Consider the following 24,895-nt stretch of genomic DNA (forward strand, 5'->3'; position numbering starts at 1 on the left):
CTCCAAAGTTTTTATCATCGAAACTACCGAATAATACCGAATCCGAATATTATACAGCGTAAATGAAAATTTCGCGAATCATCGGTAAATAATGGACAAACGGAACGATATCAACGATGCTATCGTTATCGAAAGGTAATCCGGCGCCAAATCCGGTTATCCCCCCGACAACGTGGTATCTTCTTCGCTACAAAAGGACACTGATCGATCGTGATACGATCCAACTCCGCTTCAGAATTCTGCATAGCGCAACAAGTCACGGAAATCTAAGATTAGTACTCTTTCACAAATCTAGTTTCAAATTGTATACTGTGTATGTCGTGAAACGCTAATTTATTATTTACTATCATAATTTATACTTTATTTATTAAAACTTGTGTCAACAGCCAGACATAATTTAGGTTAGCGTTTGGTAGTTTTAAGGGGAGAGATATACGAAGAGTATCGAGATGACTCTACGTACACCTATAAACGTGGAATCCACGTGGAATGTACGTTTCTGTACGCGACTGTTAGTCCATGTTTGCGCTCCTGTGATTTTTTCAGATTTTTTTAATAATTCCAGTCCGTGACTGGAGAGAGAAAGAAAGAGAGGGGTCGGAGTCGTTTGAAACGCGTCAGGCCTCGAAAGAGGGCAGCTCCTTCGATCCAGAAATAAATCCCGATAGGGCGCCACGCATCGAGTGGCGTGAAGGAGTTGACGAGGTTGGGAATTCCGTCTGCGAAATCGCCGTGATATTCGGATTTGCCGGAGATACGGCGAGATCGATGATCCAACGATATATATCGGGTTGTAAATTAATCTGCTATTCGATATCGATGTACTATCGGAACCAAAACGTTTCCCGGTTAACAGAGATAACGGCAACTACCGTTGAATTTTAGATCTAGATTTACGTTTAGATTTTTAAATATTCTTTCTTAAGATACAATTTCCGTAAGTTTCTTGGTTATCGTTATTTTTAATCAAAAAGGATAAACAAAATAGTAGTAAGTTAGGTATACCTGAATCTTACTTTTCCTTTGAATTTACTGCAAAATTTCGAAAATTTTCGAAAATTTGACACATCGGATAAGAGGAAATAGACAAAGAAAGCGACGTACGCGAGGAGCAGTGCGGTGTCAAGACCTCGAGCACAATATGTTCCAGAGAATAAAGGATGGAACACGAGAGATCGAAGGGGAATTAGATTTCCAAGGGAGAAAACTTGTAATCCGATTCGTAACAAACGGAAAGATCTGATCTCGTCTCGTCACGCGACACCGCCTCGGCTCGCCGCGCCTCGCTCGCTGCGCGGCCATCACGTTCTTCTCGATGTCTGACTCGAGACGGCTTAATCCTTTCGCACAAACTAATTCCGTCACGGAGAAGCTACATATGTATTTCCACGAGCTCGGCAACACTATCGACATACTATACATATATGTACATATGTATTCCCAAATCCGATGGAAACGTCGATTCCGATCAAATTTTCGAGATGAATATCGATTTATTGTAAAAAAATAATAATAATAATAATAATAATAATTCTGTATCGGTACCAAGATACGGCACAAATACAGTTACAAAAGCTGGAAAATGATTAGACAAAAAGATTTAAAGAATGGATCGAATCGTTTAACCAACAGAGACGTTGGATCGTGAAAAATAAAGCAATCGGAGGAAAGACTCGAAGAGAACCGACTCGCCCACGGCGAACAATCCCGCACGATTTCCAATCGCGGTTTACGGCTTTCGAAAATCCACCGACAGCTTCGTCGATTCCCGTCCAATTTTTGCGTCTCGAGCGTCCCGTGTAAAGTATAAAAAAGAAGAAATTACGAGAGTTTCGGATTACGGAGGACGATAATTGGATAGTAGACGGAAGCACATTTTCGTCCGAGAATTTCGAGTCGTTAGAATGTACGGAGGGAATTCGCGTTAATAAACGAGATTAAATCGCGCTGGATCTTGTCAGCGGCGTGGATCGCGATCCTTTGCCGCGACAACCATCCACGGCACGTCGGTCATCGTCCAATCTGGTTACAGGAGTTTCGAGTTTAACGGCGTTACGCGAACGAACGCGAGACTCGCGAAAATTTCGCCAATTTCATCGGGCCGAGTTAACGAGCTTTCAAAATAAAATTACAAAGAGGATGCTTGCGAGATGGGAAAAGCAAACGAGACACGTAGACGATCGGTACAAGGAATCCTATTTCGAATCAACCGAAAAATCGCTTGAAAAAATCTTGCAATCGGTGGTCTCGACTGTTTCGATACGGTATCGTTGTTGAAATTTCAAATCAACTCGATAGCCTGATTAAAACCGTTCAAGTGGGGTCCACGACGATGCATCAGCCATCACTGACTACCGAATCGTTTTGCTCCAATAACCAACCAAATCACGATCTACGTATCGTAAATATTCCTCGGCATATCCTTTAATTGATACTGGACACTGGACAATTGAATCGACGCAAATACCCAACGATTTAAATAATTATCGAGGAAACAAAACATATAGTAGTACACACCGATCATACTATGTCATACTACACGTAATATTTAACAGCTGAGAAAGAAAAAACGAAAGACGCGATCACTCGATGTGCCATCGCGTGGATACATTATTAAACAATTTCAAGTTATCGTTGGTTACTCACAAATCGCGCAACGCTAAGAGAAACATACGGTGTTTATCTAATCATTTTCACCGTTTGTATGGCTTATCGTAGTCGCGTAAAATTGCACACGCGTCGATAATACGCGCTGACATTGTTTTCATATTTCTCGATTAATTTGTAGAGACAAAGGTACCGGTATCGAAACGTTGAGCCCTGCTCGCGTCATCTAATTGTATCTATATTTGCGATCATTTTTCTCTTATTCAGGGGTCGTAACATCCTAAACATTTGCTTATAAATGTACATTTTTTCGCGAACGATATAACATGGCTGATAACCGAAAGTTGGAAAAGTCGAAAAACGGCGTCGATCTACGATCTAACATCTCGTAATTCATTGTGCTACTATCGTATTTAAGATAAGGGCCGATAAAAATTTGTACGATGACGTTACGTAACCTTTAGTCATTTTCCATACGCGACAATCAATGGTTCAAGTTCTCGCGAGAAACACTGCGTCGTTGGCCTACAGCGAAAAAATGCTCTCGTATAGAGTGGACGCTAAGCCACCTTATACCGTAGATAGACTCTGTCCAATGGGAAATTTTTGTTTGCTTCGAATGTTACATACAACGTAGTGGAATCCACACAAATATCGAATAGAAAAAACATAACGAGAAAGTGTGAGCGTGGTCGTTGTCGTCATCGTTCTTGTCGTTGTCGTTGTCGTTGTCGACGAGGTTTTTTCCGACTGAAATGCAGAAGAAGAAACAAAGGAAACGGAAACACGGTGCGGAAAAGTAACGTTTCGATAAGGTTGCATCTCCAAGAATGCAGTATTCGTTCCCGCGATAAAAACTTGCGAAGAAGAAAGTGCAGTACGTTGCGTATTCGGATCATCTTTTGCTATTTTCTTTCAGTCGCAGAAATATTTGTTCGTTGTTAGAACCTTTAGCTGTTTCAACGTGCTTCGCAACCAGACGCGATACCCTATTCCAGAGGAATGTTTCCGTCCGGTTAACGACGACTGGGACTGAATTCTGGCACTCTACCAACTTGCGTCCGATAGATCCAACGGACATCAACGGTAGTTTACTTTGAACGATATTAACGGTCCGATACAAGCTCAGCCGTCGGATTTTATTTTCCTCGATATTAACACCGAAAAACGGAATGTACGGATCAACGGTTTCTTAGTCGCGGAAGAAAGCAGCAGAATTTCGCGAGGGAATGGATCGTTTTCGTTCATGTAGGTCAACGAACACGGCTGTCCTGGCAGAACCTTGTGCCTGTTTGCAACCGCGCTTAGTAAACATTATATACGCGGACGTAACTTATTTTGGGAGGGCCATCGCTGGCCGAGGTCCGAATCGTTTCGACTGCTCGAACGTTTCTCGAAACTTGAACCGAATCGTTGCGTCGCGTTGCGTCGCGTCGCGTCGCGTCGCGTCGCGTCGCGTCGAAATTTTTCATGTCTCAAGCAATCGGTAAACATGTCATTACATGTAATTATTTTCTTTGAATATATTCTGAATCGTTATTATGCTATCGGTATTTAATCATTTTCTTTGCGACACGTTCGAGAAGCAAAAAGTATACTAATATTTACTTTCGTCATTCTTCTCGCTTGTGTACATTTCTTTCTTTGCTGTTCTCATCGTTATCCATTAATGGTTTTCCTAGTCGAATCTCTGTAGCACCGTTTGAGCAGAGCCTAAATTTTCCGTTCACCTTTCACCGTTCACTCATAGCGCACTCGATAAATGTATCCGTCTGCATCGACAACATCGCGTATCAATCCGTCTGCGATGTTCGAGGCACGCGGTTTAACTCGAGTCTGAATCGTAAAGGCGATAGGCCAAACCGATGCCCGAACTTGGCTTCCCTGTTGCATCCTGCTCGGTAAGCCTGCACGTGCGTTTCACACTTTGTGCCGATCGCACGCATCCGTCTCTCGTTTCCACAACTTGGAGACAACTAATCGGAAATGAACGATATCGTATCAAGTACTCGCGCGATGGGCGATGCATGCAACTTGTCCAATTAATTAATGCGACACTTGTATACAAATAATTATTATAATTTTAATCGTCTGTTTGAAATTGCCACCGTGTATAGCCGACAAGACGCGACTTTTAATTTACGGAAACAGGAACTAAACGCGTAATTAAACGCCAAGCGCCAACGACAAACCGCCAGCCGTCACGTACCTTGTCCGCGTCTACTGCTTCCAATCGTTATCCCAAATATATCTGTTCTGATCAACGATGGGCCTCGGTGCGTTGACGGACCCCTTCATAAGTGTCCCTCGCGACTTCACTAGGCGTCACTATGCGGGCTGACAGTGCACGCGTTTTCAAAACGAGCGTGCACAAACCGCGTGATCTAGCACAAACGACGAGGATTCGGTATAAACGACGAGCTTGAATGCTCCAACGATGACACCGATGAAGCTGTGCGTAACAATGAGTAAAGCACCGAAACGATCTCCGCGAACAGTTGACACGTGACGAACAGGAAGACCGGTACCAAATGTGGCCGTCTTGCCGCGTCTACCAATTACTGAAGTCACCTGTCGAAAGAGTCTGTCTTTTATACTCTCGTGGTGACACGGGCGAGATAAGGCTGGCTCCCGGTCTTTACACGCGGTTGGGTTTCCTTGTTCTCGGTCGTGGCTAGAACCTACGATCCTATACACGTGTCGGGAATGCGGAAACACGCGCAAACGACAAACTTTCGTACCAATTTCGTTGCAATTCGTCGAGACATTTCAAAGAAAACTTATCAAGCTACAACCTTCGACACCTGTGTAAAGCGACTTTCGATATAGCGCTTGCCGGTGGACACGGTTCCAATCCTGAACCAATCGATACCGTTCGCCCAAACATGCCTACAATTTCGCGTTATTTTTCAGAATAATCTAAATAAATTACTTTCATTTATTGATATTGATCGTCAATCCCGAGTTTTATAATCTATCGATATCGGATTACCGACAAAACTGCTTTCGCAAATGCCTCGAGAGTCGAAACACGATAGCATTCGTTTCTCGGATTGTCGTTGAAGATGGTAGTTTGAACGCAAATCACGATCGCGACGCTCCTTGTCCACAAAAAAGAGGAAAAGACGACGAGAAAGAAAAACGTACGTTTCGCTATCGTTAGAGTAACTGGGGAATCCCGTTGTTTCCCTGTGGTTTCGCGGAAAGTTAGCGACGTTCCGAGTCTCGTTTGTCAATCGCGCGTCAAGATCCTCGACCGACAGTCGAATTCGTTGAAAGAAGAAACGATAGACGAAAAAGCGCAAAGGTATCGCAAGGTATCGCGATATTTTTCAAGTAAAAAGTCGGGAAAGAACCGTCTCGGGTCGAGGTTGGCAGAGTGGACGACTGTACCTTATCGGGGACAGCGGGTCGCGAAAAAATTCAAACGTGGAATGTGACGCGTTGCTTTAAAGTAGACCAACCACTGTGCGAGAACGGAGCCGCTTCGAAAAAATGGTAAATCGTCCCATCGTTGCACGTGTTTCCAAATATCGCGAGGCATTACGCATCCCTGCTCCCCTTTCCTCAGACTCGATAAACAGTCATTCGAAACAAGGCAATCTTTGCGGCGATTCGAGTAATTAAAACATTTTTGTTCCATCAAACGAACAACCAAATGTAAAATGTGAAAGTAGAGTGAAAAATATGAAAGAAAAGAAAAGAAAAGAGGCGAAATTTCTGTTTCGATAATGTTACGATAAACGTGTTTCTATACTTGAACGATAAATGAAAATGCGCGATGGAAACGCTTATTACGTAATCGGGCGACTTCTGATCGCACGAAGAGAGATCGATCGATTACGCTTGTCACTTTACGTGCCGTCGCATCGTTTCGTACGGAGAATCGAGAGATCGGGGGTCTCGTAATCACGCGTGTTTCTCGTGTCGAGGGTCGGGGCAAGCGCCACCATAAAAGCTCGATCTGACAAGTGAACGCGGCTGCGCGCGACACAACGTGTGTTGGTACTGCGACGCGACGTGGCATTGACCTTGAATTTCCGGCATCAAGGTCCGAGGAAACACGAAATCGTGGACACGCGCGGCGAAAGCTCCGAAACGGAAAAGCCAAGGTACCACGGGAACCCCCTGAAAACGTCCGAATCACCACTGCTCTACCCGTCTCCAAACTCACGCTGTTGCGAGCACCGATTTTCTCTCGGCCGGGTTTTCGTGGACCGCGATGCTTAGTAGCTTTCGAACGACTGACGCAACGGTGCCTCGACGTCCAGACGCTTACGCAACGACGCCGTGTCCCCTCTTTTTCATCCCCTTGAATTGAAACAGACGCGACGTCGAAAAGGGACGGCGACGGCGACGGCGACGGCGACGCCAACGGTGACGGCGACGACCACGACGACGAGCAAACGGACGTACACGGTATAGGCGAGATCGGAAATGAGCCAGCGGGAACCAGTGTGAACCGGATATGGTCGAAATTCTGAGAACGGCGCGGCGCCTGGCGCATCCTGACATCGCGACGCCCCTGACGATCGAACAATGACGTACGTTCCATCGACGCTTTTTCGTGTTCCAACGTGTGACGTACTTGGAGACTCGCTCTTTGACGCGCTCTCACTCGTTCATTCTTAACCCTTACCAACCGGTGTCGCGTAGGATTACCGGTCTCGCGTTGCGAATATTTTCCTTTTACCATAGTTTACCTAGGATACTATTAGGTTAAACGTGAACCGTGATTCGGGCAGCGGGTTCGTCATCGATCGCGTAAACGAAAGTAGGAAAAATTCTGCGCGAATACTGACGTTCGTGGCCGGATAGACGGCTTCTACGGACCGTAAATACGAAAGCGCAGGCTTGGCACGAGATAAATGTGGGTTGCTGGAGCGCAACGCTTACAAACGGACTGCCGCTGGCTCTTGGATGAATGGATATAATCCGGCCGATTTATCAGACTTCGCTTCGGTTTCTGGACGAAATTAAATCGTTCCTTTACCAACTTCTTTCGACTTTTTACTATTCATTTTCGCAACCGTGTTGCGCGATTAAACGTGACCAAAATATTACCAAGGTAACAACATCGACCGATAATATTACCAAACCGCTCATCTTCCGAACTTGAATCTTTTATTTGTCAGCGCGAAATTAGTCGAAGCGGAAACGTAACTTGTACAGAAAAATTCTCGCGTAACGAGTCCAAGGTCTTTGAAATTTTATTCTTAATTTTCATCCATAGGATGAGACTAGCCGCTTATGCCTCGTATCTGAAGATAATCACCGCTTATCGTATCGATTGGCAAAATTACAAACTTGGATACATCGGTAACGAACTTTGGACTAATCTCTCGGTCTTGGCCCCGGTCATTTTTACGCTAGACGTGCTACAAAAGAGAGCAATTCGTGTCCGAATACGAGGTTGGTATCAGTTCCGAGTCTTGCGTTGAAGGAATCGACGCGACGCGACGCGACGCGACGCGACGCGACATCGACGATACGCGCGAATATGCGCATACAAACTGCCATCGATTATGCGCCGTTCGTCCTGTGTACATTAGTCGCGATTTCGGTCACTGCAGAATTGCAAATGCACCGACTACGACGAGATCGACCTCAACAGCGTCGCGATAGGCACACCGACCCATTTTCGATGCCAGAGAATTTTCCAAGGACGCTCCAAACAAGTGCGCGCGCTTAAAACCACTTCTCGACGCCGAAACTCTGGCATTGTTATCAAATAATAAAGAATAAAGTTGTTGGCGGGATATTTGAAAATTCTCGAGCTCGACGACGGATCAAGTTCGATGATACATCGTAATATAATATTGTACATAGCGCTATCGCGCATCTAGTCCTATGATACTCGTGAAAATCGTAGGTGGCGTAAGCGACTTGGTAATAGAGATACGTTCGTTTCGTGAGAATTAATCGTAAAAAGTTCCTCGAAGCACAAAGTTTGTCTATACCAGCGTATTGGTTATTCAGCCCGAATTCAACGAGTATGTATGTACGTGTCCTCGATCCTCGTTCCATGAAAGCGTTATCGCGAATTCCTGTTCGCGAGATGACAAATCATAGTCCGAGTGCGAAATGCCGCCTCGAAAGGTCGGTTGATTATTACCGTAATACACAATCGCGATCGTGTCGGGCAGGAATCGGAATGGAAAACTAGGAAACACCCGGGGAAATTCCGGAGACGCGGATGCGAGTAAAGGCCAGTCACCTCGAAACTAGAAGATCTAAGCACCCTCTCTCTCGTGCGCGTGCGTCTCGTCGTTGTTCCCTCTCGAGCGACCGTAACATAGTTGAGTGGAATTTAATCGAGACGGCAATTGTTTCCGATTAACTGTTATGAAAGCGCTCCGACAACCTCCGAACCCCCTTTGAACCGCTCGCGCCGCGCCACCGACGCAAAACCCGTACAACGTCAGCCGTACAGTCATTTTAATTGGAATCTATTCGAGAGTAAAGCGTGTCCGAGCAATAGACTTGAAATCAACCGAAAATTGGCGCCAAGTACTCGAGCCTAAAAGAGAAAACGCGAAAGATAACTTATTCCGTCGAGGCTGTAGACGGTTAATTATTGTAATTCGTTAAGAAGAAATGTTTGATTGCGAATCGTGCACCTGTTATCGAAACCGATGTTTCAGCGAAAAAAACAAATCTCGTTGAAAAATATCGCCCAAGCGGCAAGTGTGTTTCCAACAAGCCGCTTAATAACATCGAGATGCAACGTCTCGAGCAAATCCTTCTCCGTTTTTTGCCGCTGTAATTTATATTTCGCTTTCAAGCACCGCATCTTCCGACGTACTTTCTGACGTTCTCCGTTTTCTAGGAATATTTTCTTGATTTTGATCGTGCACGAGAAAGACGAGACCCTGTACAGCGAAGCAGTCCATTTAACGAAAACCGGCCGGAAGCTGTGCTGGAAATTCCCTCGAACCGAAAGATTACGGGGGACGGTGAGAAAAGATAAAACGCCGCGACCTGCGGAAATTACGATTTTAATATCTCCACGTGTTTGTACCCACGGACAAATAAACAATAAGATTCCGCCTCCTCGGTGATTCTCCGAGTGACTGCGTCGTCCTTTTTCTTTCAATCGTGACAAACTAGTTTCACGCTTGGCTACGAGCAATCGCCCCTCGATGATCGCGTGTTCCGAATACGACAGGATAACGTCTATTCGTTTTGCAAAATTTAGTGCGAGTACGATATCGTAATATCATGTAACCGGTGGAACGTCCGTAATTTATCTTGCGTCGCTTTGCTCATAAATAATCGCGATGCATCGCGAGTTGCGGGATGTATATTATTTACCGAGACGTTAATTAACCATCGTCGCAAACGGGCTACTCGTACAATCAACGAATGTATCGACGAGTTTCAAAAGTTTCGACTCCTTTCTGTATGCAGCTCGAAATGCGAAACGTTGCTCGCGCAACGACAAGCTTGTAAAACGACCTCCTTCCGACGGACCGTTCCTCGTCCGTTATTTCACATTCGATTTTATTTTCACCAGGCATCTCTTCTCCCTACTGTCACCGTTTTTTGTTAGGGTATCTCTGGCCGGAGGGTGTACAGGTCGTCCATAAATCGCGAGGTGAGGGTTAACGCGATTCGCAATGCGAGCCCTCGAATAGAGATTGCCGCGAGCTGGCAACCAAGAACAAAACAGCTCGTCCCGTGGCAGCCCTCCGGGAGTTGGTCGAGAACACTGGAAAGGCGCGAGGCGGAAGTTGTACCCGCGCCGCGGAGGAAGAGGGCCGAAACAATTTTCCACACTTCCCCGGCCGAAAGAGCCGTGTCGGTGCGGGCGTCGCGTTGCATTCCACGCTCATTTAATACCTCGCGATGGAAGGAGAGAGAATTTACACTCGTAACCGGGACGGTGGACTTTTGTTAAATTTTCAGCTGTCAATGGCAACATTTGCATGACAATTTTTTCTAACGACTTGGATTCAAATTCAATAAAAATGGAATACCTACCTACCTACTTTCTAATATAATACCAACACCATTTTAATGAAATCCAAGAATCGGTAAATCGACGAATCGGCGAATCGACCAAGAAACTTATGAATCGATTACGCGTAGAGACGTGAAGCTTTTCGAACGGTGCTGGCTCTAATCAGCGTGATTTATTCAAAGAAAGTCAACGCACGGTACGGTCCAAGTCGACAGAAATAGATGGCTGAGCAGAGCGGGGCGAGGCGAGGCGAGGCGAGGCGACGCACGACGTCCATCGCGAAGCCATTCCTCGAACAATCAACCGTCGAAACTCGACCTCGGGACCTCGAACTCGACGACCGGTCTTCTATCAACGACACTCGACGCATCTTCGAGACACGCTCAGACCCTGACACGAACTCTCTTAACGTTATCGAAAGCTCGACATCGAGCGCATTCCGCGATGAAATGAAATCATGACACTCGGGTACGCGTCGCGCATCCGGTTTAGATCGAGCACGATGGATTGCGAGCGCGCGCGCGATCCACCTCGGGTCGAGTTCCATTGACACCGTTTAACGAACGTGTACGGTGCCGCGTTGTAAACAGAGATGGCCGAAATTCTTATCGAGATTGAACATTTTCAATAACGACATCGCTCGACGATTCAAAAAGTATAACAACTATCTGTGCAAGCCGCAGCAATCGCATAAACGATGCTCGAAACGATATCCTGCTGGGAAAGTCCGTGGGCGCCGAACAGAGACCAACCAGACGGTGATCTCTAGGTTCCTCTCCGTGAAATAAACCCGATGCTTCCCGAAATACAATCGAGTACATTTTCAGCGAGGATTTCGTAAACCGTGTCGAGTAAATCAGAAATAGAACGAACAGAGATTCGGTTGGCTGTATCGCACGGTCTCCGAGTTGACCCCGAAAAATTTATCGAGCAACGTATCGTGGCCCTGTAATTTTCCCATTCTACGACGCAAACACCAATACCAACACCAACGTCAAAATACCTGATACGAGAATGGAATAAATTAAACGAAAACATCGGGTCCATGCGTTGTTGGCGTTTGAAAGAGGAAGAGAAGTAACGGAGTGTGGAAACGTAAACACACGTGAACAAATAGATCGCAAATATGGGATGAACTCCTCGTTGCAATCGAATCGTTGCTACGAATATCCAAATTATTCGCGATACCAAAAACCACGTGTCCGATTAAAGTTAATCGGCGAATTGCCGATCGCTTCAACAGTGGAACCAAATCACCGGAGATGGAACAAATTTTGATCTCGTTGGTACGCTCGAGTATAAATTACACGTATCAATTTCGATTTCTAAGTATATGTACAAACATCGTATACAATGACATATCTCAAAGTTGATTTCATCGGTCCTTAATTTTTATTGTGCTGCGAACACTTTCCGTCCAAGTGTGCCGCGAATTGCGACCACGAGCAGTTGTATTTAGTTTCTCATTCTTGGAAATGCCGCGTCATTGCAAAGGGAGAATTCGCGGAACGAAGAAAGACCACCGTGTGACAATAACGCGGAGGAAATGAGGCCGACCCCGATCCAAAACACAAATGAAGCCGAGCCGAGCCGAGAATCGAGCCGAGCCGAGCCGAGAATCGAGCCGAGCCGAGCCGAGAATCGAGCCGAGCCGAGCCGAGAATCGAACCGAGCCGAGCCGAGAATCGAGCCGAGAATCGAGCCGAGCCGAGCCGAGCCGAGAATCGAGCCGAGCCGAGCCGAGCCGAGCGGAGCCGAGCCGAGAATCGAGCCGAGCCGAGAATCGAGCCGAGCCGAGAATCGAGCCGAGCCGAGAATCGAGCCGAGCCGAGAATCGAGCCGAGCCGAGCCGAGCCGAGCCGAGCCGAGCCGAGCCGATTCGGAGCGAAACGAACCCAAGCGATCACGTTGAAAACTGACGCGCGTCAGCGGTTTTCCATATCTCTCTGCCAGCCGCCCCCGCGTTTTCCGGCCTGTACGCGCGATTAACCCGGCCTCCGAACCGCGACGAAGAATAATTAGCGACTCGGGATTACCGAATCGAATGTAAACTGTCTTTACGTTGGATATCATTCCGACGTACCGCTACAAGCTGTGTGTATGTACAAGGTACAAGCTACAAGCTAGTTAATTTCATCCGCATGCAAAACAGCGCTCCGCTTCGAGCTGCTTCACCGTTATGTTTGTTCTATGGTTCAACGACCGTTCGATTTTTTATTTATCGTCTAGATATCGCTGCATTGTTATTCCCTGGAAGCCAGTTGGCCAATTGAAAGAAAGGAAACTGTTTACGTGAAAACAGATATACGTAGCTTATGGTAACGGCGAAAACTTGGCCTTTTCACGGCGCGGCGCGGCGCGTCAAGATTTTCCGCCGAGTGGTAACGATATCAATCGTATCGAGTAACTTGAAAGGAGAATCACGGTGAACGATCAATTTCCCTCCGACGAAACAACAAACTGCTCGAACCAGAGGCTCGCAGACTATCGAACTTGTTCCTGGTCGATCGCTAACAACAACAAAACTCAATTATCCGTAGCCTCCAGGCTATTCTAATAACTATAACTTTCTTGGTGGCGAGCTAGATAAGACGTTGCGCTCCGAGAACGTGTGGAATTCGCGCCGGAATTCCGCGGTCGCTTAAATTAACCAATGAATCAGCCGGAAGCACTGGCGAATCTTGAACGCGCCACACATATGTACCTGTATACATATGTATATACGTAAGTTCGCGAACGAGGTTCGTGTCATCCGGTAGATCTACTTGGAAACCACACAAGTGACTTGTATGCCATCTCTCTCTTGCGCGCGCGTGGTCTCTGCCTGTTTCTTTTTTCGTAGAATTATATTCGACTCGAAAAAGTACGATATAATAATCGCTTATTATTGTATATAGTGGACAATAGATTCGTACTCACCATTTTGAAGAAAATCTGCCGATGTCGGCACTCGAGTCGTAGATAAATCTCTTTGGGGTACGATATACAAATTTGTTGGATAATGTCTATTTATTTATCCGTTTTCCTTTTCATCCGTTACAACTCTTGCAGCTTCAGTATCTCTTTCGCCTTATTCTTCTCGCAATCATGGAAGAAAAAAAATACGCGTAAAATATCACTGGTTTACTTTGGCTTGTTCTCTATCGCTTTGCGAATACTGTAAACGCTGAAAATCTAGAAAAAAAATCCTGCAAAAACGAGTTCTTAATTAGATGCAGTGCATTAGTTGTGACGGTAAACGATATTTAACCGACGCTAATTGCCGATGACACGAACGAAATTGGAGACACAATGAAAATGTATAAATTGTCGAGAGTTTCGACACGGTGCACGGTGCACGGTGCACGGTACACGGTACACGGTACACGGTACACGGTACACGACGGGTCGCGCTTTCACCGCGATTCGTGATTACGTGCAGCGAGCAACGAAAGAACCGAACTCGGTAAAAAATCTAATTCCTCTTTCTCTCAACCTCTGCCTCCATCGCGTCGTTAGAAAGTTTCTCGTCGAATTCACAGATAGGCAAAATTCTAGTCTAGAATATATGGTACAATAGATTTCGAATAACGAATATAATATTTTTCCAAGATGATATTTGACAGGAACAGGAATTATCGTATAGATTCTAAAATATATGGACTGGATGTACATACTCACCCAACCGTCCAACGAAAGACGATCGATGCGTTAAAGAGCGCGCAGCAGCTGCATCGATTCCTCATTAATCGGTGTGCGTATTACAGAAAATATATATTTTCCACGTTGAGCAGAGTCGTATCTATTCACGTCGCAATCTTTTTCAACACTTTTCCGTTGAAAGTATTCCAAGCTCGGGCCTCGAACGAACTCTGGATAAATTGGATCTGGAACGTTAACGGTGTGAGACGGCTTACTCGAACGTATCGTACAGCAGTGCTTCTCAACGGATACACCGAAAATTTATAGCTAATAGACATTATCAAACAAAGAGGTTGAACAAATTCAACGCGATCTGCTCTATCTCTATCTAAACAACTGTGCCGTACGAATGTAATGGTAAGAGTTTCGCAACGAGAAAGTTAAGAAGCACTGTCGATCGACGGCACAACGATCAGCCACCTACCTGCGCGTACAAATTAAACATCCCTTCCCAAGTACGTGAAACTGATAATCATGTCGTAAACTGACCATAGCTAAACTAGTCCGTGTACTCGCGCGCCGCGCGATCGACTTCTCGGCTATCTACATATAATATCCGGAGATTGTTTATTTACATTCACCTCGTACAACAAACGTGAGAATTCCTCACAACTCCCGAAACGTGATCGCTGCCGATGGGTTCCGCGAAACCACCAAAACAAAAGGCTATGATTTTCTTCAGCGGCATGCACGATGCGTCTGTTCCTTTGATCCTATACGGAATATTCGTACACCTAAAACCTCTTATAAATATTCTCGTATATTGATCATCTTGTTGTTGGTGTTCCCAATGAATCTCCTCTGCTTCACCATGTGACCGCCTGTCGATCTAACCTATTCGAACAAAGTAAACGCAACGTTCGATAACTCTCTAGCGAGACAATGCCCCGCAAGTAGAGATGGCCAAAATACTATTCAAACTACTACAGCGCGTATAACGATTTATTCGCGGTAAGTAGTGTATATTCTTTTCTTTTAATCTATTTATCGTGAAATATTTCTTTCTACGATTCAAGTTTGTATTTTCATTCGACGAGTAACGCGTAAAAAGTTGTTTATCTTTTATTCGCTATTCGAAGCGTGCATCGATGTAAGAGTTTTGTCCACTACTGTTTCAAATCACGATAAAAAAGCCGCGAACCAGAACCAGAACCAGAATCAGAAGCAAAGACTATCGATGAGATCAAAGTAAATAAAGGCGATAAAGGCCAATTCTTTTTTTGTTTCGGTTCTTTTCCATATCCTCGTTGCAACTGTTGTTTCTTGATATCTCGTCGTCTGACGTAATCACTCGAAGATCGTTCTGGTCGTTGTAATTAATTTATGTGCCGCTTATACAGGCACCGCAACGTTTCTGAATCCGATCGTTTAACCGAGGCTAAATGAGCGCGCTTCGAACGCAGAACAGACAGGACCGAGCAGGGCGTTTTATTGGACTTAATTCGACGAATCGCTTTTAATTCGATTCGGGGACTCGACTCGCGAGAAGACACGCGCACATGTCGCGTTACGTTCAACGTTTCGCGCTCGTGTTTCGGCGACAAACAGAAATAACGGAAACTTGGCCAATTTGTGAAATTGTCTATTTACGTTCGTTTGGTAAACTACGTAACGGCGTTGAGTACATTCGGTCCCTATTCTACATGTATACAGAGGGAAGAAGACGTCGCGATGAGAACAATAAGATTCCCCGACGAAAACTTAAGGAAAACGGTCAATTGATACTCACACTCATCGGGTACGGGCTGTGTTTATCGCGCTGACTGCTCGAAACGTCGCTAAACGACCTCTAGCTGCAGATCCTGGCACCCATTAATGAAAACACGAAAACCTAGAATAAACAGGTAAATTTTAACCTCGATCGTTCCTTCCTTTTCGAAGAACGGACACATGAAAACGCTTTTCCTACGATACGCGACACTACAAAATCAAACGCTTTTCTCTCGATTCCTCGATTCTAACTTGGAAACTCCAACATCGAACCTCGAACCTTGTTCTTATAATTTACGAGACGACGCATTCGATGCTTCAAACACGTTCTTAAACCTAGAAACGCTTCGTATCCAATTGAAAGATCACCGTCTAATTAACGCGTCTTTGTCCTCTATATTTTCGCAATTCTCGTAAAACACAATTCAGTTGCGAAACGACGCGATGCAACGCGACAATAGCAATTACGTTACCTGAGATCTCTCTTTGCTCAGTTCTTTTAATATGCTCCTAGAATTTTCGTCTTGTTTCAAATTATGCCAACTAATAACGAACGCGATATATCGAGAAAAAGCCTCCGAATCGACCTAATTTTCAACACCAGTGGAACGCAAAGCTCTTTAAAGTTAACGTCAACGAGCGTATCTCTTTTACATTTCTATCTTATTTGTATTCCACCGAAATTTCAATAATTTATTTATCCCTGACTCTTTTTCATTTCGAAACAAGTCTTGTCTGGTAACAGCTGCGAATTTTATTCCAGTCAGGTCATACTCGACGTCGCATCGTTACCATGTGCAATCGTCGGTATCAATCATGCCAAATCCCGTTGCTTGCCACCTCGAGGCTGCGTTCGAAACTTTCCGTTCCGCGAAAGCGACTGCGACTGCGACTGCGACTGCGACTACGATGGTGACGGTGACGGTGCGGGCGGCGGCGTCGTAGACGAAGAAAAAAGGAAATGGAATTTTGGTCCACTAGCTGGCGCGAATTTTACTTTTTCCTCCGAGCGAGGAATTTCGATGGTGCCTCGGGGCTGGTGAAATACACGAGGGAACCGCATCTAGACACTGAGAATCTTTCAAAGGGGTCTGAACGATGTCGGAGATTCTCCCTTTGGGGGATCTCGGAGTTTGTAGACTGAATTTTCCATGGAAACACTCGCGGTTTCTCTTACCTCGATTAACGAGATAGAATTCCAAAGAAGTTTTGTCGGAAAGTTTCCTCTTTCTCATAATCGGACCAACGCGACGTCGACGCCTCGTCATAATTCGATTCGACTACGTACCGAACACGGTTTCCCTATCGAATGAAAATGTATCAGAATTACAAAAATGTTAATCTTATCAACATGTCGACGAGTACTAGCTGAAAGATATACACGTGACCAGGGGTGCGATAGTGGTACAACACTCTGAAATAGAACTCCAAGGTAACGTAATAAACGCGTTAACAAACCTGGAGAAAAAATGTAAGATATCTGCATCGCCAACGTTAAAACACCTCTTATAACGTCCTCGTCGTCGCGCGTCGTCATCGAAATTTCATATCGCGGACATGTGATATAATCGAGAGCAGCGAGCCAAACGAAGCGGTTTCTTGGATGGACAAACACGTTTTCGTCTCGTTTCGTAATGAATTTTACCGCTAATCGATCATTCCCTGTCGTTCGAGCAACCGAGCGCGCGGCAACAATGTTGATTGGCACGACGAAATTCGCGCTTCTGGTCCGAGACACGAACGAACGGATCGGATCGGATCGGATCGGATCGGATCGGATCGGATCGGATCGTTTGCTTTAAGAGCAGGACAATAAATTCCATGAAAGTTCGAGTTAACGCGACGAGTACGTCGACCTCGGCTGCAATCGATCGTATATCTCCAGGCTGTGTGCGGATAAAGGCGCGTACACACCGATCGAAGCTTTCGTTGAAACGCGATCGATTCTACAGCGCGAGTGAATTACTCCGATGCAGACGCTTAACGTTTAGCGAACAACCTCTCATTTCTTATTATTATTTATTCTTTATTTTATTTTATTTCTTTCTTCTAGTTGACTACACGATCTGGCATTGGTTATACCGCACGGAATTTGATGATTTATCAAAAGCTCTCGCGATAGCAAGTGTCCGAGTGTTGCATCGAATTTCGTAAACGTTCCAGTTGACGTTACGTTGTTATCAAAGAGGAATGACGCATCAGAGGAGCTGAAAAACGTTACGAAATACGGGATGTAGTTTATCGAGTAAGTTTAAAGGGATGAAAGAGACGAGAAGTAAAATTGAACGAAAAACGAAAACGATCGGGAAGCGAGACAATCGGTACAATTTGGTATCGTTTTAACGGAATTTAAGTTGTTGGTAAACGATGGCAGTTTTGGGAAAAGGCGCTTGTCGAAATGTCCGCGGTGACGACCGGCAAGCAACTTGGGAAAATCGATACGGGTCTCGCGGAGTCGCGGATGCGTCATCGAATCGATACGGCTCCTCGGGGTAGAAATCAAACGACGTTCGTCGTTGAACGCACTCGCGCTACGCCAAGTAAAGTGCACGTTAGTATAACACGCGTCGGTCGATGTTTGCATTTTTTTCAACCGGCAACCCAGAACGAAAGTCCCAGGCGCGAATGTTGCGAGGGTTGCGCCAGCGTTGTACGCATGTGATCGAGAGGTGTCGTTCTCGACCTGTACGGGTTAACGGGTCGTTAACAACCGAACAAATGACACTCTTCCCTCTCTATTCTTCTGTCAGGACATTGACAAATTAGGCCATTTTTCCAATTTTTATATCTTCCGTCGGTTCAGCCGAATAAACATCGCAAATTAATGGATATACGTTAATTTTATTCTTACAGTTAGTCTACAATATTATTCGAATCAAAGTTTCAAGGAAAAAAGTTAAGCTACAAAGGAAAAAAACTAATCACGATAACGCGGTTGCACTAATGTTATTTTTCGAAATGTCGCGGTACGCGTTTTAAAGTAAAATTAAACACGCGATCGTCTCATATTTTCACTGTGAAAGGCTGCTTAATTAGTTGTCACACAGGGTGAAATGATGCATCGCCACCGAAACACGGGATATACATAAATTTCCCGTAAAATGAATTGCTCGGAATGCACGCCGGCCAGGAACAAATTTCATTATCGCGCAAAATATTGCAACGGAAGCCGTTCGTTTCTAGGTATATGTATATACATATATTCGTATAATATATAATTCCGATCTCGATAGCACGCGGACCGAGGCAACGTTCGATGGAATATCGGCGCGTTTATAATTTTATTAACCAACCCGTGCCATCGAACTACTCCATCTCATCCCATCCCATCCCATCCCAACCCATCCCAACCCATCCCAACCCATTCCAACCCATCCCAACCCATCCCATCCTATCCTATCCTACCCACACCAACCGACGCGACGCGCAATCTTACATTTTTGTTTATTAGATTCTTGGCGCGAACAACTTTGCTAGACCGAACTCGAATCGGGCTGTCGTTTCGATTGGCTCTATAAAATATGGTTTAATGTGTTTAAATATGACTTTTTTTTGAACGATATTTTACTTGACACAGTCCGAGAAAGGTCTAACCAATTAAATGCTATTACATAGCCGGTTAACGGTAACGGGTGTAAATACGGTTGACCGTAACTACATCGTCCGTGCACTCGGCTGCTGGCCCAACGATCGGATACTCTAGCGATCGAAAGAAAATCAGGTGAATGTCTAGTAAACGGACATTACGAATAAATCGTTGCGTGTAATATCTATTCGCTAAACGACTGAAATTCTGCGATCCGCATTCAAATGAAACGCCTGGCTCCATAAGAGATCTCGGAACGTTCCGATCAACCCTAAGGACTAAGGATGACGCGCGCACGCGTCAACTAAATAGGCATGGAAGCTGCGAGACACGCTCTGTTCTCTGTTCTATGCTTTTTGTTTTTATTTTTACTCGTCGCTCAAGCTCGAACGCATTTCTTTACGATCGATCAAAAACGGTCTCCGTACGCGTTCAACGACTCCCCCGACGTTGAATAAACTGATCCACTTCATTGGCGACTATGCCATGCATGTATACGAAAAGACTGTTCTCTATGCGATACACGTTTTTCCCGTAAAAGCGAAGGTTCCACGGGATAAACACGGAAACGGGTTTGCGAGGAAAATATGTGGCTATTCATTCGTCAGGAATGACAATGAACGGATAAATGTCGGTCATGCGCTCTGATCCAGACGAAAACATGTAACACAGCTGGGATTCGTTTACCTATGATTGGTCTCTAGTTGTAAGTCGTATACTCTGTATACTCCGACGCCGACGCCGACGCCGACCGTGTCCGAAAAGTACCTATAATTGATCAATTCTTTCCGATGAAAAGGTATTTCAGCACGTTACTATCGAGAGTACTTTCAACAAAGGCATTCTTCTCAAAAGTCGACGATACCACCGACTAAGAGTAAATTATGCTTCATCCCTCGTGCATCACTATGAGATATGAGTTTGAAGCACTCTTTCACTCGAAAACACGCGAGGGGCTAAATCGAATCGGTCCAAGGTTGTCGACGAAACGACTGGTACCACGATATCCGCAAATGTTAAACCCAACTATTTTTAACTGAACCCAATTGGACGAATGTACGATGCAATCGTATTTTCACAACAACAACATTTACCTTTGCAAACGGAAGAATTCGTTAAAGCAGTTAGCTTTGCGTTTAGTTTAGATTTGGTCCGTTGCTACGAATACCATTTCGCATGAACAAGTTGAAACGCGTGTAAAATGTGAATGTACATACGCATACGCATACACACTCGGCTCCGAGAAAGAGTGTACCGAGAATATGGCACTTGGCCGATAGCAGATGATCTGACGTCATGCTGCCTAGGCCTTGAAATAACCGCTTCGCGTAGGTAAGAGTCTGACCACCGCACTGGTGGGGATGTCGCGATAATGCCTTCGGATAAAAAGAAGCGTTTAATAGAACACGAAGGAATTTCCTTAAAATCCATACAGTGTGTTCCTATATTACTTTTTCACTCGATTTGCCAGTGTAATCGCGGCCAATACACAATATACAACTAGCTTTTCACGGATGCATGCATGTCCATTGTACAAGAACCAAGGTCTACGGACTTTGAAACTCGCGTATCGGACTCGAGGTTTCCCACGATCGGTTACTGGAATCTCAGACTCGAAAATCTTGATGTAACTCTGGTGAAACATTACGTTATCGTGAAATATAGAGTCAAGTTTGTAAATACTAAATAAAGGAGTTGGAAAGATCTTGGAAACGAACAGTCCGTGGCTAATATACATAGAGCGGAGCGCAGAATATTAGTAAACAAAACCGGTCGTTTGTATTCGTGTTCGTGTTTATTAAACTTTTCCGGACAACCGATGTATCGCAATCGCATATAAAAAAAAAAGCATCCTCGAGGCTCGAGGTTCGAGGCAAGAGCACGATCGAAGATTCTCTCGTGACAGCTGGTGTTAGCTGGCTCGGCAGGTAAAACGATTCCATCCAACGCCAACGGAACGAATCACGCACACAGTCAACGATCACGCTCAACCAACGCCGCCCGCCGCCCGCCGCCCGCCGCTCGCCGCTCGCCGCTCGCTGCGCGCCGTGCCGCCGAGACACCCGTTTTACCTGGCCGTGTACTCTCCGTGGCTGGTTCGACTGGTTTCGTACGTACTCCGGCCTAAACTTTGATTCCATGAAAATAGTCAACACGGGTAGCAACGTAAACGCAGAACCAGAACCGACCTACAATTACGAGTAACTCGATGCAACTTTCGACAAAGTATTCTTACATAACGATATTACGTTGCACAAATTACCGTTAAGTGTAGGTATTACTGTTTTTTCAATAATTTACTTTCCTTCACTTTAAACGTAACAAGAGTCGGCTACCTATCCATCAACCAATCTATACACCTAGCTATAACAATAAGAGATTTGGATTTTCGAATATAATAAAAGCAAAATCATTCTTGTAGAAATCAAAAAAACAACTGAAACGGATTCTGTACACGTGCTCCGATTACATAATAATAAAGATACAAATATTCAAAGTATTGCACTTATTTTCTAGTCGATGTTTGAATGTTTCATCTATATAAATGAAAAATTTGCTTGTCTCGGAACGCGATGCCGCAACTCCAGCGAATAAAAGCGCCTCGCCTCGCCTCGCCTCGCCTCGCCTCGCCTAACGAGGTCGATAAGAGTCGCGTCGCCTCCTCGAAAATTCCGTTCCGCCCGATGAAAACGCGTCGAATACGTCGATGGTAACAGGATTCGACTCGTTTTACCATAATTTTATTGATCTTGGTTGGAAAGTATAGGTCGCGATAAGGATCAGCAATTGGCGTATCGATCATCGAAATTTCGGAGCAAAGAAGGTACCAGCTAGGCGTTTCCAGCACGCCGCGTAGCGCGACTCGTATTCCGCGGCGTTTCTCGTGACATCGCGATCGATGGCGATCGATTTACCTTTCTATCCAGGACATACGCTAAGCTTTATCAGCGATGTCCCGTTTCAGCGTGAGAGCGGTGCTCTTCCGTCGCGCCGTCAAGACGGACGACGACCAAACGATCCTCTCGTCGGTTCGGCTGACCGTGATTGTAAACGATCGGAGTGACACTGCGGAAAATTCAACTTGGTTCTGTGGTAAACGAGATTCGACACGTTGCGGACAGAAGGCCGTTTTACACTGACCCCCTGCCACTGGAACTTGTACGTATAACCATCGTCTACGTCCTGCTACGGTTGCCATGTTGCGTGCCTCCAATCTGTACATGTGTATGCCTAGTGTACATGTGGGAGCACGCCCGCGCGCGCCAACGTTGTACAGTCTGCTCACCACGCCGCGCCGCGCCGCATCGGGTCGGTGTTTTCGTCTCGAGAATATCGGTTTCTGTTCCCGAATCCCGGCACACGGCTAAATTATCGCATATGCGTGTCTATTCGTATACACGCTTGGAAACGCGTATCTCGTTAGAAAAGAAACAAAATTTTCGAAATTTTCTCCGACCATCTATTCGCCAATCGATCGACGCGACGCGACACTGCCTATGCGCTATGGATCGGTAGACCAATGTTTCTCGAATTTGGCCCACTCACCAATTTTCACCTCCTCGATATACAAACATTTTTCATGTACACTCGATTGATCGATTGCTCGAATCAACTGAAATTCTTAGGTTTTTTAAATAATCAAACACGTTCGCTATTACGTGTATGCGTGGTGCGCTTATTCGCGCGAGAGACCGTCACGCGTACGCGAAAAACACGATTTTGTGTTTCGTATTCGTATAAGTAAATAATATAAATGTTGAATAAAATGTACGACGAATATAACGTGGTCTCTGTTTGATTATTCTCGGACCAAGAACAAAACTAGATATCCTAATAGTCGAATAGAAAAACAATTTATTATAAATGACAAGAATTTTCCAAATATTACGTAATCGAAAATAATCGCAAAGGAAGACTTTCACCGCGACTCGAACCATGTTTGAACGACGAATCGATCTTTCCGGAAGTAAATATGGAACGGAGGCTCGATCGGGCGCCATGTTACTCTTGAAACCTACCGCATGGAGACTTCAATTATGAAACTGTTAAGATTGGCGATAAGAGAGAAGCGGAGTCGAGGCAACTATAAAATTTCCACGCGATTACGTAATTCAGTTTTTTTTACACTAGTAACGGAGAGCATTAATGCGGAGAGAGAAATATAATACATGTAATACTTGTATTCAGCGGGTAAGAAAATGTACTTGGCGAGGGAAATTAACAATCAAGGGAGTCGATTCAACGATCGACACATCGCATCGGTTCCATTCGTTGAAACGTGCAACAGTGGTGTACGCTTTGATCGCGAAACAATTTTAAAATTGATCGGTTCTCGAAGGCGTACTACGGTCAATTACGTACTTTCAGAAAAAAAAAGAAAAAACCGGCTGCTCTTGAAAATTTGCGCGCATCTCGATAAATACACAAATTCGATTGGATTGTTTACGATGTTTAGTTGACGATCAATTAGATTAGTCTACCAGCATCGCTAAACCGTGTTTTGTCGGACGGTAAAGCTGTTGATTTCGCGATTAAGATGATTTACGGCAATTCAATGGAGTGTCGATAAATTGTGTTTCGTTTGCCAAGAAATTTGCGGACCAATTAGGAAGACGTCGGAAAACGAAAGAAATTTTTAGCGCGAATCTTCCAATCGTCGATAGGGTTATATTGGCGTTAACCTTCCGCGAAATTAGCAGAAATTGCTCTAGCAGCCACTTGGACGCGTTAGTTACGTAAAATTCCTTAACAACTTGGTCGATTACCGCTTACGCAACGATCGTTTCATACTTTGTTTTTCGATCGCAGCTACCAACTCGATGCCAGTTTCGAACGAAACAGCTGCGTTTGCACTGCATGAAACAATATCGATCAATTTCGATAGGTGTTTGACGACCTTCGTTCAAACGACGCGCCTTTGAGTCGCTCGGTCCAGTCCGGTCCACTTCGGTCCGTTCCGCCCGGCGCGGGCGAACCGCGACCGTTCGCCTGTGGATCGTCGGCGTCGGCGTCGGCGTCGGCGTCGAATCGCGAGACCATTCGTTCGAATGCTGACCGAATATTTGCTCGATTCGTTGATGCGAAACGGATCCCTGATACAACATATTTTACATATTTCTTCTTCTTTGTAAAATAAAGAGGCTGTAATTTGTAATTAAATTCAAACTCTCGTGTATTACTATATTTTAGCACGTATGAACACGCACCGTCCACAACAAGCGAGACTGTGAAAAGTTATACCGGCCACGGCGCGGAGCGGCGCGAGTAGATCTTTGATAACAGGAAGGGAAAAACGTACGTGTCGGTGGTACGAAAAAAAAAAAAAAAGAAAAATCGTTAATCCAAAC

At 45.1% G+C, this 24,895-nt stretch overlaps 1 protein-coding gene across 8 annotated transcripts in view; it reads right to left on the bottom strand.

Moving 5' to 3' along the window:
- The window catches only part of LOC128873692 (multidrug resistance protein homolog 49), a 41,993-nt gene extending 19,302 nt beyond the window's left edge, over nt 1-22,691 (bottom strand). For 2 of the 8 annotated variants that reach the window (XM_054117436.1, XM_054117431.1), the window contains exons 1-5: nt 22,463-22,691; nt 15,981-16,082; nt 14,676-15,085; nt 14,231-14,436; nt 13,490-13,758 (exon numbers count right to left, since the gene is read on the bottom strand). The gene's annotated coding sequence lies outside the window, so the exon portion shown is untranslated. The other 6 variants (XM_054117437.1, XM_054117433.1, XM_054117439.1 and 3 more) reach the window with 4 other exon arrangements.
- Nucleotides 22,692-24,895: the final 2,204 nt, after the last annotated feature.

Source organism: Hylaeus volcanicus, chromosome 3 (assembly GCF_026283585.1).
Source record: "Hylaeus volcanicus isolate JK05 chromosome 3, UHH_iyHylVolc1.0_haploid, whole genome shotgun sequence".
Lineage (NCBI taxonomy): Eukaryota > Metazoa > Arthropoda > Insecta > Hymenoptera > Colletidae > Hylaeus > Hylaeus volcanicus.